General features: G+C 47.1%; 1 long non-coding RNA gene across 1 annotated transcript; it reads right to left on the reverse strand.

The window, feature by feature from the left end:
- Positions 1–363: 363 nt before the first annotated feature.
- On the reverse strand, positions 364–2841 carry LOC109755293 (uncharacterized). The gene is made up of 3 exons (XR_012181906.1): positions 2566–2841; positions 2304–2473; positions 364–913 (listed from the first exon to the last, which is right to left on the reverse strand). It is a non-coding gene; the product is annotated as an uncharacterized lncRNA (long non-coding RNA).
- Positions 2842–19717: the final 16876 nt, after the last annotated feature.

The raw sequence follows: 19717 nt of genomic DNA on the forward strand, positions 1-19717 counted from the left end.
TGAAGTATTTGTTGGATCGAGTTGTAAACTTAAGTCCGTTGGTGGTCTGATACTTTTGCTATGTTTTTTCTGCATGCTATTTCCTCATATATGTTAATGCACACATGCTGAATTACATCAATCACCATATTTCATCATGCATTTCAAGTTCTTCATATCTTATGTCAAATGCGTGCATGAATTACCAGATATAGGGGGAGATCTCCATGATTCTACTCTACGATGTGCATTCACTACTAGGAAAAACACTAAGAGTAATGTTGGTTTTTAGACTACCAGTAGTGCAGGTTCCCACGCTACTGCTATGACGCTACAACAATTTTTTAGCAGTAGCACTTGTTTAACCCCACGCTACTGATAAATAGATATACCAGTAGCGCCGGTTTCCCACGCTACTACTATTTCATACCCGCGCTACTACTAACGGAATAGTAATAGCGTGTCTATGATACACCCACGCTACTAGTAACAAATTAGGATTTAAAAAAATAAAAAATCTACAAATTTCAGTTTAGACATACATTTGACAGTACTCACATACAATGCATTTGATAATACGTACATATTATGCATACAGTTAATCATATGTATCTAATATAGATAATTAGTACACACACATATATATATGTACAATATACGCCTCGTTAATGTCGGCACCTCCACAAGCCCGTGTTGATGGTGTTGATGTCGTCGTCATCGCCGCCGCTGCAGCATCGTGATGATGATGTCGTCGTCGTCGCTGCAGCACCGTGATGATGTCGTCGTCGTCGCCACCGCCACAGCCCCATGTCGTTGTCAATGTCGTCGATGTCGCTGCCACTGCCGTAGCCCCGTGTCGATGTCGATGTGATCGTGGCCGCCACAGCCCCATGTCGATATCGCCTTTGTCGCCGCCGTAGCTTCATGTCCATGTCTTCCCTACTAGGAACTCACAAATCGTGTGGAATCAAACAATGAACCAAGACCACTACTAGGAACTCTAAAAGAACCTGAAGCATTAGTACAGTATAACAGTAACCTATAGAGCACTAAGTAACAATAGCAGAAACAAAAGCATATAGCAGCGGAATAGTATAAATGAATGATAAGCAGTACCAAACAGACCAATCCTAGAAATTGGGGAAAACTGAACTTAAAAAGGATACAGTGCTAGGCATGACCACAAGTGAAATCAGATTTAGACATCTTCGTATGACCCCAAGTGAAATGAGATTTCGACATCTTCGTATGACAACAAGTGAAGGATACAATGCAAGTAACCTATAGAGCACTAAGTAACAGAGACGGAGATTTTTATCAATACTAGGCTAACAATTCATACACGAATGCGATATGGGTTTATTATTAGGTCATGCTATTTTCGTATGGGTTTGAGCTATATATTAAATGTGTTCAGGATCTACTAGTATAATCAAACGTCAAAAGTGGGCTTATGAAGAGACGTTTAGCTTATATACATAAATTTACACAAACCAATTGTCTTAAATTCTTCTAGTGCCCTCCTATTAGTGTAGCTATTAAAACTGAGGTAAAGTTAGGAGAGTTAAATAAATCTATTCAATTGAAAAGTGATATGGAAGCTGAATATTTGTGGAGTGTGGTTAAGCTGCACACTGAATATTCAAATAGGTCCCATTTCTTTCAATGATATATGTAGTTTGAGCTGTAAAGTGAAGCTTGTTTAAGTAGATCTAATTATGTTTCCCCTGGTGGAAGTAGACCAAAATATATGTGCTTGCTGTGCTTAAGAAACAGTGTACCACTAATTCCTTTTGCACCCTGTTTCTGAATATTTGCGGATTGTGTCTAAGAACATTCAGGTTGTTTTCTGCTTCTTTCAATGATTTGTCTATTTGGATTTCTGAAGTTTGCTGGAGAATGTTAGAAATTTGACGGTTCTTGGAGAAGTTGCTCTAGTTTGGACTATTAGGAACCTATGTAATCAGTTCCTAATGATGAATTGGACTCTGTCTCCTGAAGATGGGATATGGGCTATCTCCTCAAGATGATGAAGATATGACAAACTTGCAGGCCGACAGGCTGGGGGACATGCATTCATTAATTAATTTGACGAACACATCTACTGTAATTCACACATGAACATTGAGTGAAAGCAAGCAACAGGGCATGATTCCTTTTTTTTCGAATGCAAGCCAGGCCAGCAAAGGTCACCAATAATGCCTAATGGCAGCCACAAAAGGCTCCAACTTGTGAATAGAAAAGAGAAAAAAATAAAGCCAATCAATCAATCGAGCTAGAACAAGAGGGAACCGAAGAGAGAGAGGGGGAGATGGGGAGCGGACCTTCCATTCCATTCCATTCCATTACATGGCGCGTGCAGTAGCAGGGTGAGAGCAGCCAGGCCGGGAAGAAGCACACGGAGGAGTCCTCTGCATCTCCCGGCACACGAGCATGGAGGAGGAGAAGATTACTTTGGCTATCGGCATTCTCCGTCCCCGTCCCCTGCCCCTGCCTAGAGAGAGAGAGGGTGAGAGAAGAGAGAAGAGACATGGGATTAGAGAGAGAGAGAATGAGAGAAGGGGATTTGTGATTCACACAACATACCCTTGTAGATGTTGCTGCGGATCCTTTGCCGGTGCGAGGTCGTTCCTCTCCTGGTGGGCCGGTGGCGCGTCTGTGGAGGTGGAGCAGGACGAGATCTGGATATGGTCGCTCTCCTCTTCTCTCCTCTCCCACGGGCCTTGAGGCATGGATCTTGACGGAGGGAAGGGAGGGGCGGAGCTTGGGGAGGTTTAGGGCGCGTTACGCGCGGCCGGAGCTCACTGGAACTGGCCGGCGTGTGTGGTGGTGACGGCAAGGGGATCGTGGTAGAGAGGAGTTTGACCGTGGGGTGGGGGTGGCGGTCACGAGAGAGAGTTTTTTTAGGGATTCGCCAGAGAGAGTTTGGTGTGGTGGGTGGTGCGACAGTGGACATGCTCAGTAGTAGCATGGGTGTCTCGCCCGCGCTATAGTTATTCACTTAGCAGTTAGGCACATTTTATACCCCACGCTATTACTATTGTCTGATGAGGGGGCAGGGCGGAAATCATTTAGTAGTAGCGCAGGTTTTTTGTGTCTGCACTACTACTATGTCATACCAGTAGCGCGTTCTTTCTGCCGCGCTACTCCTAAGTAGCAATAGCGCGGGTCAAATAACCCATGCTACTACTAAATGTCTATCTATAGGGGTTTTCCTAGTAGTGATTGCTTCTCAAAAGCAAATTCCTCACATATGCACATCTTTAGGGGGAGTTCTTCTATATCTTGCAATCAAATTCCTCAATATCAGTATTTACACTTCATATGTCTATCCCCGTTGAAAACTTAACCTATATTGTCATCAATCACCAAAAAGGGGGAGATTGTAAGTGCATCTAGTGCCCCTTACTGATTTTGGTGTATTGAAGACTTATAGGTTAAGTGACTAATGTGTTTGTGAGTGTACACAGGTCTATAAGTCTATGAGGAGTTTGATATTTACAGAGAAAGTCGACCCCTAAAAATGAATGTGTGCAACTGAACACTTTGGCTTTCTGAAGACTTTGAAAGTGAAGAAATTGGTGTGACCGTGAAGACTTGATATTCATGCGAGGAACATGAAGCATGAAGACTTTTTTTTCGTAGTTTCATTTTCACTTTCTTGAGTCATATGAAACACCGTACAGTTAAAGAGGGTCGAAGTAAAACTAAGGAAAAGTTTCCAAGTGATGCTCATCTCAAAATCCTACACCTACCAATCCTTTTGAGTGAAGCCATTGGAAATCTCATATAGTTCAGCCAATTTCTTTAGTGAAAGAGACGAAGATCTTCTGGTGTATGAGGAATTTGTTCTGACTGAGGAGTTTGAGAGCTCAAATTTCCGACCGTTGCTGTGCTACGCGCCAGCTGTCCCAAAATATCTACCAACCTAACGGTCGTATCATTGAAGGGCATTTATGTCTTATCATGTCAGGCTGCTCCCTAGGCTATAAATAGCCGCCCCCTACAACCACTAGCTGGTTGGCTGCTCCGAGAGGAACTGACACTTGTCATTGAGAGCATCCCATTCTCCGAAGACTTTGAGAGAAAATCATTAAGTGAGGAAAACTCAAACCCAAACACCTACAAACCGAAAGTGATTGAGCATCACTAAAGAGATTGTTCCTATGTGGAACTGATGCTTGTTACCTTTGAGGACTGTGCATCCTCCAAACGGTTAGGCGTCATGGTCTAGAGCATCCAAGAGGAAATTGTAGATCACCGAGTGACCGAGTTTGTGAAGGTTTGGAAGTCACCTGAAGACTTACCATGAGTGATTGGGCGAGGTTTGTGTGACCTGAGCTCAAGGAGAATGCGGTGAGGACTGTGTGTCTGGGATTGTGGGTCCTTAGGTTTAAATACCTAGCCGCTCCAACTAGACGTACGACTGTCACAGCAGTTGGTACTAGTCTACCCAATCACTGTATTCACCGAGCTGCTGGTTCTATTTACTCAACCACTTCATTTCCTGATTCAGATACTATTTACTTGATCAATACTGTTTGAAGACTTTGACTGAAGACTTTCTCAATTTCCTGAATCCTATTTCTTCAGTCACTTTGTCTTCAGCCTGCTTATCCTAATTATTCGATACCTGTACTCTGTGCTTTCTATCATTTCATCATGATGACTGTGCTTCTGTTCTGTTATGCATGCATCTGAGTACTTATTCCGCTGCTATTTGTTCGTGACTTAGGAATTTCCTCACGCTGAAATTCCTCAGTGACGAATTTATACAAATTGCCTATTCACCCCCCTCTAGTCGATATAATGCACTTTCACCCATAGCCTTCCAAGATGCGGTTGAGACTGTCACCAAGTGTGAAGCCTGCCAGTTCCATTCCAAGAACATCCATCTGCCTGCACAAGCTCTTCAGACAATCCCTTTGTCATGGCCGTTTTCGGTCTGGGGGCTCGATATCATTGGCCCTTTCCCCCGAGCTGCCGGGGGCTTTGAATTCTTGTTTGTTGCCATCGACAAGTTTATAAAGTGGCTGGAAGTAGATGCCGTGAGAAATGTGACTGCTCGGACAACTATCAAGTTCTTGAAAGGATTGGTGTGCCGCTTCGAGGTCCCTGCTCGGATCATCACCGACAACGGCACCAAGCTCACAAGTCGCGCCTTCATGCAATACATTCATGCCCTCGGAAGCAAGATCTCACTTGCCTCTCTTGCACATCCAAGAAGCAATGGACAAGCTGAGAGGGCGAACGCTGAAGTGTTGTGACGACTCAAGACAAGAACATTAGATACGCTGCAAAAGTGCGGTAGGCGATGGATCGATGAGCTGCTGCTAGTTCTATGGTCCCTCAGAACGACACCAAATCGAGCCATGGGGCAGACTCCCTTCTCCCTAGTTTATGGGGCAAAAGAAGTTATCCCCGCAGAACTCATTTATGGGTCGCCTCGAGTGCTTGCCTACGATGAAGTAGCACAGGATTAGCATCGGTGTGACGACGCTGTGCTTCTCAAGGAGAACCATCTCCGGGCTGCTATGCGTGCTGCACGCTATCAGCAAGCCTTGCGTCGCTATCACAGCCGCAGGGTTCATGCTCGGTGTTTTGAGGAAGGCAACCTTGTCCTTAGGCACGTTCAGTCCGCCAAGGGTACAAACAAGTTGACGCCAAAGTGGGAAGGCCCTTACCGGGTAGTTCGAGTCACCAGACCTGGCGTAGTCAGTCTATAGACCAGAGATGGCATTCAATTGCAAAACTCATGTAATATTTAGCATCTCTGCAAGTTCTACCCGTAAGGCGCGGCTGTCGGGCCCTGCCTGGCCGCCACCATTTAGTACAGGCCTTGCCTCAGTTGTATGTAATCGCTTGTACAAAGCCAGGCGCAGACCATGAGCAACAGAGAAATAAATGAAGCGCTGGGGGGGCCCCGACAAGTTGCATGCATGCATAAGCATTTCATGAGCATCGCATGTTCATGTAGAAAAGATCGCATCTGCCATCATTTCCATCTGCATAAAACTGCAGGTTCCTGCCGAGAACTGGGCCTCTAAGGGAAGCTGGAAAGTTGAACCAACACTGCGATCTCCGGCAAGCCAAACACATAAGTTCTATCTCTTGTCCATACGTGTTCAGTAAGCAAAGACGTGTGCATAAGAGAACCTTGCCGCTTCTGAAACTTAGGTGCTCCCGAGACGGAGGATTGTCTCCGTGGATCGTGAGCTTGTCATGGGCTAAGATGGGACACCCCTGCAGGGTCTAAATTTCGAGAGCCGTTCCCGCGGTTATGTGGCAGATGGGGATTTTTAATATCCGGTTGTAGTGGACTCGAATTAAACTCAATTTAAAATACACCAGTCGCGTGCGTAACCGTGACCATGTCTTTTCGTGTGATTTTGAGAAGAGCACACGGTGGGGTTATGTTTGAACGTAAGTAGTTCAGGTTCACTTCTTGATCATTACTAGTTTGCGACCATTTGTGTAGTTTCTCATCTTACTCTTTTACTCGTAAGATAGCCTCCATACAATGCTTAGTCACTTGCTGCAACCTCACCACTTATCCTTTCCATACCCATTAAGCTTTGCTAGTCTTGATACCCATGGTAATGGGATTGCTTAGTCCTCGTGGCTCGCAGATTATTACAACAACAGTTGCAGGTATAGGTAATGTGATGAGCATGATGTGAGAGCGATGTTAACTTGTATTGGAGTTCTTCTTCTTCTTCATCGGTCTTGGGATAGGTTCCTGGTCGGCAGCCTGGGCTAGCAGGGTGGATGTCGTTTGAGTTTCTGTTTGTGTTTCATTCGTAGTCGGATGTTGTTCTCATGTATGATGTTTGATGTATTCTTGTGGTATTTGTATGCCCTTTTATGTATCCCCATCGATTATGTAATGGTACAATGTAATTATATCCACCTTGCAAAAGCGTTTCAATATGCGGCTCTATCCTTGGTGGGACCTTCGAGTTCCTCTCGGATAGGATCGCATATTGGCCATGACAAGTTGGTATCAGAGCCTCGACCGACCATAGGAGCCCCCTTGATTGATCGTAGTTTGGCGTTGTCGAGTCTAGAAAAAAATTGGAGTCTAGTTATATCGGAGAGTTGGACTTCTCTTTACCCCTCAGCCCCTTCGTCCCTCTGGTGAGAAATCTTGACATAGGTATTTTGACTTACTCCTCTCCCCCTTAAAAAAAATTTAGGATCACGCATGCTTCTTTTGATCGTTGTGTTCTCAATCCTTTTTCATCCAGCGCACTTCTCGTCCAGTTGATTTGATCCTCTTCATCTTTTGCGAGATCAATCGCCGGTTCTTTCTCGAATGGGGAAGCAATGCCGTTCGAAGATAAACAATGTCGTACGAAGTTGTCTTTCTTTTTCCCACCCGCCCACCCTTTTCTTCTCGGAGCCGGAGTCCTTAATCGAGTATCCATCCTACTCGTGCGAAGCCTTTGCATTATTTCCTTAATTATTTAAACTGGTGCTTTTCTCTTCAAGTAATTCGTCGGTTCCCCATTCCAAGTTGCCTTTGTTTTACCCGCCCTCCCACCCCTTTTCTTCCCGGAGTCTGAGCCTCTATTCGAGCATCAATTTCATTCACGCGGAGCCTTGTCACTCTTTCCTCAATTGTCTCAACCGGTGAATTATTGTCAACTTCATCATGGTTCGTCTCGTTTTCTTCTCCGGTGGATTCAATTCCAATTTTTGGCTGATCACATTCTTTTCCTTGACTGAAGTGTTTCCCTTGCTCGTTCGCCTCTCGCCAGTTTATCCTTCCGGTGTGCTCAAGACATCTCAGAAGATTCATGCTTGCGTTCTAATTATTTCGAGGCTATCACCTCATTCAAGTCTTTCAGTTGTTCTAGTGCATGATCTCGCTGTCCAACAATCCTTTCCAATGGTGTTTCCTTTCAGTGGGCCCTAACCCACAGGTCTTTTCCCAGGATCTTACCTGACTCTTCTAATTTTCCTGGAGCTATTATCAAATTCGTTTTGAAGTTTGACGTAAGAATGAATTTCATCAGTCAGATGCTTTTCCAAGATCGATTTCAAATTATTTTCGTTGTTGGCTCAACCTCTTCACTTTTCATTCTCCCGGAGTATCTCAACAATTTTGGTGGATTTCCTCATCGTCATTCTGAACATTTGAAGACCGAAGAAGAGTTTTCGTATAAATCTTGTCCGTTCTCTCGAAGATTCGTGGTGCTAGCTCGATGTTCTACTCTCAAATTGTTTCCAATCGTGTGATTCTTTTCTTACCCATCTGGAGTATTTCAGGAGTTGTTTTCCATTTCGATTATCCGGGGCCTTCATTTTGGAATATTTCTTCGTTCCAAGTTTTCAGCATCGTTCTTCAATTACTCTAAATTGATGCCACATTGTTCTTCTCCATATTTGTACTGGTGCATCATTCAAATATCCTCTAATCAGTTCGCGATCTCTTGGTCCTCTTGTCCCTAAATTCCCTCAAGTATCTTCATGTTGTTTCTTCTAATTCTTCTCGACGAGGAATTCTCTTTCTTCTTTCATTTTAAAATTCTTATGGTGGTTCGTTCAAGATTACTTTTCCTTTGTTATCATATCAATTCATTCATTCTTTCCAGTCCCATCGGTGGTTCAGGAAGACCTTCCGAAATTTTGCTCTATGACTCCCCTTAATGTTTTCCGACGTGAATAAGTAGTATGAAAATCCATTGCTTCTCATCAATTTAATTGGTGAAGGATAAGCATAACATAATTCTTAGTCTTCTTTCATGAAGTTGATTCATCTCTTCTTCTCGGAGTTTCTTCATCATATCACATTCTCGGTTCGAAGTGTTTTCGCCTTTTCTTTCCCGAAGTTCAAAGTTTCCTCGGTTGTCTCGTCGGAACCTCCATCTAAATCACTACATGGCTTTAATCTTATTCTTTTCATCCTTCAATTCTTTATATAATCCTTTTGTTACTGGAGTTCTTCACGGTGGTTCGTTAAGGATTTAATTCATTCTTCAAGTGCTCATCAAGATTCTTGTGGAGGAGCTCAAGTATTCTTCTTCTTGCTTCTCGAGGTGCAAATAATTCTCCGTGTTCCTTTGAAGTGGAGTTTTGCATTTCTTCATTCTTCTCAGCTATTCAATCATTCGTTAGTGGCAGAAATTCACCTCAAGTTTTGAGATGTTTACATAAGCCCACGCAAATCAATTCTTTTGTTGTTGATTTTCTCAACAACTCCATTCAATCCTTCCTTCTAAGGATGCCTTCAATTTCATTTGTGGTAGAAGATGTCATTTTCTTCTTCATTCTTTTCATTCAACTCCTTCAATTCTTCCAGAGGCATTGTGGTGTCCCTCTCGTCAATTATCCTTCAATCTTATCAAGATCATGTTCTATTCTTTCCATGTTCAGCTGGAGTGCTTCCTAAATTCCTTTGTTATTATTCCTTTTCTATCTTATTCTACCTGGAGTGGTTTCAGTGTCTATCTTATTCCTTGAGCTTTTGATTCTTGTCATAATCATCGTTTCTCTTTTCTCATGAGTGCTCTCGACCTTGTTCATCTTCTCTCTTGCGCTCTTGTTTCACCTCATCCTCCTTTTTCTTCCATATTGTTCCTAAGATCTCGGGACGAGATCTTCTATTAGTGGAGTAGAGTTGTGATGCCTCGAGTCCGATGTGCCAAATGTCTTCCAGTTATTCGTCGTCGTTGCCATGTCATTCGCTTGTGTGTTGCACTTTGCAATATCATCATGTACATTTCATCTCCATGTTTCTCAAAACTTGCATCCGCTCATAGTTGCCCGATCTTTCAGTTCTCTCCCTTGTCCGTTCTGAGTCCAGACACACTCGCACGCGCCCACGGCACCTTCGAAATATTATTTTTTAAGTAGCATAAAAATGTTCTCGGAATGTGATGAAAGTTGGCGTGCGGTGTTGTTATGTTGTAGGTAGACCGCCTACCAAATTTCGTCGCATTCGGAGTCCGTTTGATAGCCCAACCATCATCCGTAGCAGCACTGTTGCCGATTTATTCGTCGGACGTTTCGGACTTCGAAACAGTCGCCGGGCCTCTCTCTCTCTCTTCTCTCCTGCAGCCCACGTCCTACTACACAGCCCACTAAACCAGCCCACTAATCCTCCTAACCCCCCCTCTCCGACCGGAGCCATCGGATCATGATCGGAGGGCTTCGGATCAACCCAAAACCCTCAAACCCTAGCCTATGTCTATATATAGACACCTCCGCTTCCAAATCTGGCAGCCTAGCCTTCCCCTACCTCTAGCCTCCCACCTCTTCCTTGTTTTCCGCACCAAGCCACCCTGCCACCACCACTTGTCGCCGGCCCAGAGGCCGCGCCGCCACTTGAGGCATCGCCCCGGCCAACCGGGTGCCGCCACGTCGCCTCCCAGCGCCCCGCAGCCAACCAGCGCGTGCCACGCGCCCCTGCCTTCCCCTCCAGCACCGCCAGGCCTGCCAGAGCCCAGATCCGACCCGCCCTAGGGCCGAAATGGGCTGAGCCGCTCCCCGTGAGCCTCGCTAACCCCACCACCAAGGAATTCCTCCGCCGCCTCACTGGAGCCCCTAGATTCCCTCCTCCTCGCACCAGCCAGTGACCCAAGCGCCGCCGCAGGACACTGCGACCCGCAAGCCATCTCCCTCCGCACCACCGCGCCTCGCCGCCCCTCCCCACGCATGCGCCAAACCCCGCCGCTGTCAGAGCAGCGTACCCCTGCGCCGTCCGGCTCCACCGCGCCTAGCAGCTCGTCGCAGGCCTCGTCTTCGACCAGATCCGAGAAGGGGACGACCGGATCCGCCGTCCCATGCTGCCCCACGGCCACGCGAACGCCCAGCCGGCCTCCCTCGCTCGCCGGCGTGCCACTTAGGGCCGGATCCGGTGAGATCCGGTGGCCTCCATCCGGAGAGCCTGCCCGTGTCACTGACACGTGGGGCCCGCGTGAACCCCCCGTCCCGACCGAGCAGTGAACCGTCCGGTTCCATCGAACCGGCCTCGCCCGAGACCTCCTCTGCCCGAACCGGCCCGGTGGGCCCTAGGTGAGCGGCCCACTGCTATTCTCCGCTCATGCGTCATTTAGTTTCTATACGCTCACCCTGTTTTTTTTTCATGAATACGACCAAGTCCCTAAAAAATCATATCATATATGCAACTTGTGATCATCATAACTTTGTGCATATTTGTCCGATGGTGGTCTCCTTTATGTCAAATTGTTCACTTTCATTCATGTAATTGTTCATCTTAATGCCTTAATCCTTGTTGCAAAAGTGCTAATGATATAATCTGCTGGAAATTGCTGAAAGTTGCTGATTTCTCTTTTTCATAACATTTTGTGTGATTATCTTTTGAGCGTCATGTCAACATTTTTTAGGATCACTTTCATGCCATATTTACAGTACTGCAATCCATGTATTTTGATATGCCCTTTGGTGACTAGCACAAGCTTGCAAAGTGGGGTACTTGCCGTTGACGATTTCAGTGAGTGTTTTCTTCAAAGTCTGAACCTGCTATATTATGTTGCCATGTTAACTTGATGCTACAACTGAATCCATGCATAATCTGGAGATGCTCAGTAAGGATGTTTTGTAATCTTGTTATGCTCCATACATCCAGCCCCTGCTTTGCAATTATGGCCTGCTGGAGCTTATCATTACCATGCCATAAATTTGCTAAATAATGTTTCTTTCAGCCTGTTATCAGTAAGTTCAGATTTTCCATGTGTATAGATAGTGTTGTATGCATCCTATGACCATGTTCTTGCAATTAGTAGATGCATAAACATGTCTTCTTGCTGTTGGTTATATTGACATGCTATCATATGCATTATTTTGACTTAACCGACCTTGCAAACATGTCTACTTGTCGCTGTTTCTGCCATGTTCACTAAATTCCACCGTCTGTGAATCTGTTATCATTTGCATTTATTCCATGATGTTTTGAGCATGTTCTATTGATTTCTAGCAGTATCTCAGTGATCATGTTTTGTGGCGCTTCACATGTACATGGTTTTCATGTCCTTTGATACCATGAAATGTTCCTGCAGAATACATTTTTGTTGTCTCAAATTATGCAGCATGAATCTGTTTTCTGTTATACTCTAATTTTCACTAACTTTGGGAATGCGTTATAACTTGCAATCTTGTCTTGATGAATGCCATTGATCTAGAGGTTATGTGGAGATTCTTAGTAATCATGTTTTGCAATGTTTAACCTGTAATTTAATGCCATGCTTTTGTTTGCTATGTTCTTGCACTGTAACGTCATTGTTTCATGCCTCCAACATGTCAACATGTTATTTCTGCGCACATGTAAGCCCAGTTTTTCACCGTCTTAAGCTGTGTGATAAATTTGCTTTTTGCATTGATCATACTGGTTTAATCTTGCTGCCTATGAACCTGAACCTTAATGATGTTTGAAGTGTGTAATCTGTAATTTAAGCTCATATCAAGTTTGTGCCCACATGTTTCATGTGGCATGTTGTTTCCTTGATTGCAAAGTGCCTACTTGTTGTTTTGGGTAGATTATGGCTACATCATGTTTTGAGTGTATGTGTTGAACCGTGGCTCCGTTTGGAGCATGCTCTACATGAAACTTTCTTAGTTTTGCATGTAGTTTCATCATGACATGTTGCATCCATGTTTTGGGGTGCTTGTGATTGTGTTTTGCCTGCATTTGCATCAAAGCCATGTTTAACTTGTTTTGCTAATATCTTCTAGGCCGTAGCTCCGAATTAAACGAAGTTTACTTGTAACTTGACTAGAAAGATGCGTAGATCATCATGGTGCACTTTAACTTGCTGTTTAACAACTTCAACATAATGTGTTATTCATATCTAGACCAATTTCGAAATTTGCATATGGGGACTTTCCGGAATTGTTATATGTTGATTCCGGCCTCATTTAAACTTGCATTGATGTGATGTTCTTGTATGCATCATCTCTTGCCATGAGTAGCATCATATAGACTTGTCATGCATCATACTTGGATGAGTATCATGCCATGTTATGTGTTGTGTGTTTTCCGTGTTGTTTGCTCCTTTCCGGTTGTGCTTCTTCTCGATGGTTCCTGTTTCGTTGCGATCGTGAGGATTCGTTCGACTATGCCCGTTCGTCTTCTTCATGGATTCTATCTTCTTCCACCTTGGATCTCACTACTATCTTTGCTATGCTAATTTTCTCGATGCTATCGCTATGTGGCGCTACCTACCACTTATTTATCAAGCTTCCCAAATTGCCATGATAGCCTTAACCTTTTCCACCATCCTAGCAAACTGTGGTTTGGCTATGTTACCGCTTTGCTCAGCCCCTCTTATAGCGTTGCTAGTTGCAGGTGAAGTTGCAGGTTGTTACATGTTGGGCCATGGATATCATGGATATCATGGGATATCACAATATCTCTTATTTAATTAATGCATCCATATACTTGGTAAAGGGTGGAAGGCTCGACCTTTTGCCTGGTGTTTTGTTCCACTCTTGCCGCCCTAGTTTCTGTCATACTGGTGTTATGTTCTTCGATTTTTGCATCCCTAACACGACGAGGGTTTATGGGCCCCTCTTGAAAGTTCGCTTTGAATAAAACTCTTCCAGCAAGGCCCAACATTGGTTTTACCATTTGCCTAATAACAACTAAAACTTGCATAGGACTTTCCGGACCCCGATGACTTAATCAACCCCCCGGGCCAGTGCTCCTCATGAGTGTTGGTCCAAACTAGAGCACCGTGCGGAACCGCCCCTATGCAACTTGGGTTATTTGGTTCCTATACGCTTCGCTCATCCAATCGTGGCCTGAGACGAGATACGTGCTGCTACTATCAGGGTGTCAGCATGTCGGGAGGTCTTGCTGGATTGTTTTACCATTGTCGAAAAGTCTTGTGCATCGGGATTCTGAGACTGATCGGAGGGTCCCAGGATGGAGGATTGTCTCCGCGGATCATGAGCTTGTCATGGACTAAGATGGGACACCCCTGCAGGGTTTAAACTTTCGAGAGCCGTGGCCGCGCTTATGTGGTAGATGGGAATTGTTAATATCCGGTTGTAGTGGACTCGAATTAATCTCGATTTAAAATACACCAACCGCGTGCGTAACCGTGTTCGTCTATTTTCGAGTGAGTTTGAGAAGAGAACGAAGTGGGGTTATGTTTGAATGTAAGTAGTTCAGGATCACTTCTTGATCATTACTAGTTTGCGACCATTTGCATAGTTTCTCATCTTACTCTTGTACTCATAAGATAGCCTCTGTTGAGGATATAAACCTTAGAGTCACCCGCCCGGTGGGGCCGGGTTACTCATGAGGGTCATCACCTGAAGCCCGGCGCCAAGCTTGAAGACGGTGGGCCAAAGATGGGCTTAAGACCCGGAGATGGCTTAAGGCCCGTAGTTACAACCGTCATTATGGTAGAACTTGTAGTGTAAGGCAAGAATAGTTGAGAGTCCGAGCAGGACACTCTTATGAGCCGGCCGGGACTCTCAGACGCTGCTGGGCGTCAACCTTTCTATATAAAGGGACGACCCGGCAGCGGTTTAGGGGGAAGAAAGATCTCGTCGAGAGCCAGGCATAGCAGTTAAGCTCCCTGGTCATCGAAACCCTAATGAATACCACCTCAACTGGACGTAGACTTTTACCTTCACCGTAAGGGGCCGAACCAGTATAAACCTTCGTGTTCCTTGTCCCGCTTAACCCCTTCAAGCTTCCTAGCGACGATGGCTCCACGACTAAGTCCTAGTTTGAGGACATCTGCCATGACAATTCCATGACAGTTGGCGCCCACCGTGGGGCCAGCGCACGGTGGATTTGAGTTCTTGAAGGGCAGCTTCGAAGGGCTCAAGGGATACGTTGTGGGCCGGATGACCAAGAGTCGTCGCGGCAAGCTCTACATCGATGATGCAAACTGGGGCCCCGACGCCGGCTCAATTGAGTACGGGTACCGGGTCCCCTTCGGCGGAATTCATGTTTTCATTGGCACCGATCTCTGCACCGATCTCATCGAGACGGCTCAGCGCTCACGACCCGCCCGAGCCCTACCTGCCTTGAAGCATGCTTTTGTGGGATGTGTCCATGGAGGGCTCTCTGATAGATCTGGATCTGGTGATGAGGCGGCCGCCCGCTCTGACGGCGAGTCGTCCATGGATGAGTCAAACTCGTTGTACCAACTTAAGGATGGCAGGCTCATGGGTTGTTCCGATGGTGACAGTATTCCGGACCCGTTTGAGCCGCCGAGCCGGGTTGGAATCTTCATGGCCGGTGCGCAGCCTGTTCAGAACCCTGCTGCTGGGGCGGGAAACCCGGTGCCCTCACCGGCTCAGGTGCTGATGGATCTCACGGACAAGATGACGGCCCTGTTGACCGCTGCGGTTGACCCGGCGGATCAAGCTTAGCATGACGCGGAGGTGGCGCAGTTAAAGTTAGATCTAGTGAAAGCTAAGGAGGATCTGGCAGCGGAAGGGATCAGGATGGCTGCGGAGAGGGCGGCTCTCGACGCCCAAACTCAGTTGATTCAGGCGTAGTCCTTCCGGCTCACGATGGATCAGAACGCGTCCAATGAGGTCATGAGAAGGAGGCATCAAAAGGCCCAATCTCGACTCCCTCTGGTCTACGACCCCCGAAACCTCTTCAACACGCCAGGTGCAGGGTCTAGTAACCCGCCAGGGATCATAGTGCCCCGGTCTGGGACCCCTGTTGAGCCACAAGTGATGGGGCTCCCCGGGTGAGCCCTGCCCCGCCTCAGTATGTGCCAATACCGCCGGGTCATTATGCTAACCCGCTGGAGAACATGGTCGCCGCAGCAGCACGACTGGCAGCCCTCCCAATTGACGGCGACTCTCCAACGGCTATTGAAACCCGCCAGGTCAGGGAACTCCTTCAGACAGCGCTGGCACAGCAAGAGGCGTACTCTTACAGCCGGGACAGGATCCACTCGACCCGTCGTCCAGTCCGGAGCCCGAGTTATAGCAGACATATGGTCTCAGCGACCGGCTCAAGTAATGTCCGACGCCATGACCCGCCCCCTGGCCATGGCCCGGCTCATAACGGAGCCTTCCACGCAGCAGACCAAGACAGAGCGCGGCAAGAGGCGGAGCAGGCGCCTCAGTTGACGGCTTACCAGACCCCCCCGGCTTATCCGACGACTTCCGTCGACGTGGGTATCCCTACGAGGACTGGAGGTGTCCCTTGTTTAGTGCCAGCTCTCCGCAATGAACGTCTGCCCAAGGACTTCAAAGGCCCTAGGAAGGTGCCTAATTACACGGCTGACTTGCAACCCGGAGCCTGGATCGAAAGTTATGAGATGGCCATGGAACTGCTAGAGGTCAGTGAAGCGGCGATGGCCAAGTACTTCACCATGATGCTAGATGGGACTGCCCGCACTTGGTTGAAAGCGCTACCGCTGAATTCCATCGGGTCTTGGGCTGAGCTAAAGGCTCGGTTCATACAAAACTTCAAAGACAGCTGTAGGCAGTCTATGTCAATAGTGGATTTGACTAACTGTAAACAGCAGGAGGGTGAGTCTACGACACATTGGGTTCGCCGGGTCAAAGAGATCATACATTCATCGGATAAGATGGATGCCAGCTCTGCAGTCTTAATGTTGGAGCAAAATTGTCGTTTTCTGCCCCTGAAGATGAAACTCGGGCGGCTTAAGCGCGACTGCAATGATATGGGTACGCTGATGGCGGCTCTCGTCAAGTACACCGATTCCGATAGTACCAAGGACCCCGCTTCAGACGATGAAAGGACAGGGAAGGGAAAGAAGAACGGCAATGGCAAGGGTCCTCAGCATAACCCGGGGAACCAAGGAGGTGGCAAGCGTAAGGCCAACGGCAGCCTAGAGTTTGTGGCCAACGCCAGCTCACAGGGTGTTAGCCAGAGACGCAAGGGGAGGCCCCCTCCCCGAGCCGGCGGGTCAGGCCCGACGCTGGAGCATCTGTTGAATGAGCCCTGTCCAAGGTATGGCTCTAGAGAGAAGCCAGCTACTCATCTATGGAAGGATTGTGCAATCATGAAGGCCTTTAAGAATTCCAACGCCTTTAACGGCAACAATGGCCTGGGCGGTGGCTCAAGCGCCGGCGGCTTTCATGGCCCGGGCGGCGACTCAAATTCTAATCCTCAGAACGGTCAAGGGGGCTTTAATCAGCAGTCTGGCCAGGGTCATCAACAGCAGCAGGGGGTTATCAGACCAATCCAAAGCAGCTTAGCGGTGGACAGTATCATGTGTTTACCACCAGTCTGTGTAAGCAAGAAAAGAAGCTTCATAAGAGGGCTGTGAATGCTGTTGAGCCGGCGGTTCCACGCTATTTATGATGGTCTGAGCAGCCTATAGTGTGGAGTAGGGAGGATCACCCTCCCCGGGTGGATAATCCGGGTCACTTGGCCTTGGTGGTGGCTCCTCAGGTGGGAGGATATAAGTTCACTAAGGTGCTCATGGATGGAGGCAGCAGCATCAACATCCTCTATTATGAGACTTTCCGTCATATGGGGTTGATTGATAAGAACCTCAGCCAGTCAAACACTATTTTCCATGGTGTGGTTCCTGGTAAGTCGGCTTATCCAGTCGGCAAGATCGAGTTGGAAGTGGCCTTTGGAGACGAGCACAACTAAAGGGTGGAGAAATTGACCTTTGAGGTGGTCAAGATAAGAAGCCCGTATCATGCCATATTCGGGCGCCGGCTTACGCCAAGTTCATGGCACGGCCGTGTTACGTGTATTTACAGCTCAAGATGCCGGGTCTCAATGGGACCATTACGGTTCATGGTAGCCGGAAGGTGGCCTTGGAGTGTGAGGAAGGCGATGCCGCTTATGCAGAATCTGTTTGTGCAACGGAGGAGTTAAAATTTTACAAGGACAATGTTGACCCAACAGATATGACCTCTCTGAAAAAGCCGACTACGGAGCATGAGCCGGCAATGAAATTTAAGTCGGCTGATGAGACTAAACTTGTTGATTTCATTCCAGGTGATTCATCTCAGCAGTTTAGAATCAGTGTTAATCTGGATCCAAAATAGGAAAGCGCGCTCATCGAGTTCATCCCTGAGAATAGGGACATCTTTGCATGGAAACCTTCTGACATGCCAGGTGTACCTAGAGAACTCGCTGAGCACACTCTCAATGTTGATCCGAAATTTAAGCCGGTCAGGCAATTCCTTCGGCGGTTTAATGAAGAGAGGCGGAAAGCTATTGGTGAAGAGGTGGCCCGGCTCTTGGCGGCCGGGTTTATTGTTGAAGTCTTTCACCCAGAGTGGTTAGCTAACCCGGTGCTCGTGCTCAAGAAGAACGGCACCTGGCAGATGTGTGTGGACTACACGGACTTAAACAAGGCGTGTCCGGTTGATCCTTTTGCCCTTCCCCGTATTGATCAAATCATTGATGCCACGGCGGGTTGTGAGCGCTTAAGTTTCTTGGATGCTTATTCTGGATATCATCAGATTAAAATGGAAGTTAAGGACCAGGAGAAGACGGCGTTCATCACTCCCTTTGGAGCCTTCTGCTATGTGTCTATGCCCTTTGGACACAAGAGTGCGCAGGCGACTTATCAGCGTTGCGTGCAGAACTGTCTTCATAACCAGATTGGGTGCAATGTTCATGCTTATGTGGATGATATTGTGGTTAAATCCAGGAAGGAGGAAACCTTGATAGGTGATGTGAGGGAAACCTTTGATAATCTCCGAGTTTACAAGATGATGCTTAACCCGGCCAAGTGCGTTTTTGGTGTTCCTGCAGGCAAGCTCTTGGGTTTTTTGGTTTCTAACAGAGGCATTGAAGCTAACCCGGAGAAGATCAAAGCCATCACCTCCCTGGCTAAGCCGGCATGTATCAACGACGTCCAGCGCTTGGCGGGTCATGTCGCTGCTTTAAGCCGGTTTATAAGCCGTTTGGGTGAGAAGGCCATGCCGTTATATCAGTTGATGAAGAAAACTGATGACTTTGTCTGGAACGATGCAGCTAATACTGCTTTTGAGGATTTGAAGAGGCAGCTAGCAGAGCCCCCAGTCCTTGCTGCTCCGGTTGACAAGGAGCCTTTGTTGCTGTATGTGGCTGCTAACACACGAGCCGTCAGTGTGGCTGTGGTGGTGGAACGCAAGGAAGAGGGTAAGGAGCATCCGGTTCAGCGGCCGGTTTATTATGTCAGCGAAGTGCTCATCGAGTCCAAACAGCGGTATCCACATTGGCAGAAGCTTGTTTATGGTGTGTTCATGGCAAGCCAGAAGCTTAAGCATTATTTCCAGGGTCACCCCATCACTGTGGTCAGTTCTGCCCCCCTTGGAGATATCATTCAAAACAGAGAGGCCACAGGGAGAGTGGCTAAGTGGGCTATAGAGCTCGGACCTCATGGTCTGAAATACGTACCACGCACTGCTGTTAAATCTCAAGCATTGGTGGATTTCATCAACGATTGGACAGAGTTACAAGTGCCCGAGCAAAAGCCGGACAACACATATTGGACTATTCACTTCGATGGGTCCAGGCAATTGGAGGGCTCGGGGGCTAGAGTCGTGTTGGCTTCCCCTAAGGGTGACAAGTTCCATTATGTGCTACAGTTGATGTTTCCTTGCACTAACAATGCGGCTGAGTACGAGGCCTTGCTCCACGGTCTTCGGATGGCCAAGGCGATGAGCTTGAGCTGGGTAAGGTGCTTCGGCGACTCAGACTTGGTGGCTCAACAACTATCAGGAAAGTGGGACTCCAAGGACCCTCTCATGGCGGCTTATCGCCGTGAAGTTGATGCCATTGCTGGTCACTTTCAGGGTTACCAAGTAGAGCACATCG

The sequence above is a fragment of the Aegilops tauschii genome, chromosome 4 (genome assembly GCF_002575655.3).
Source record: "Aegilops tauschii subsp. strangulata cultivar AL8/78 chromosome 4, Aet v6.0, whole genome shotgun sequence".
NCBI classification, from domain to species: Eukaryota; Viridiplantae; Streptophyta; class Magnoliopsida; order Poales; family Poaceae; genus Aegilops; species Aegilops tauschii.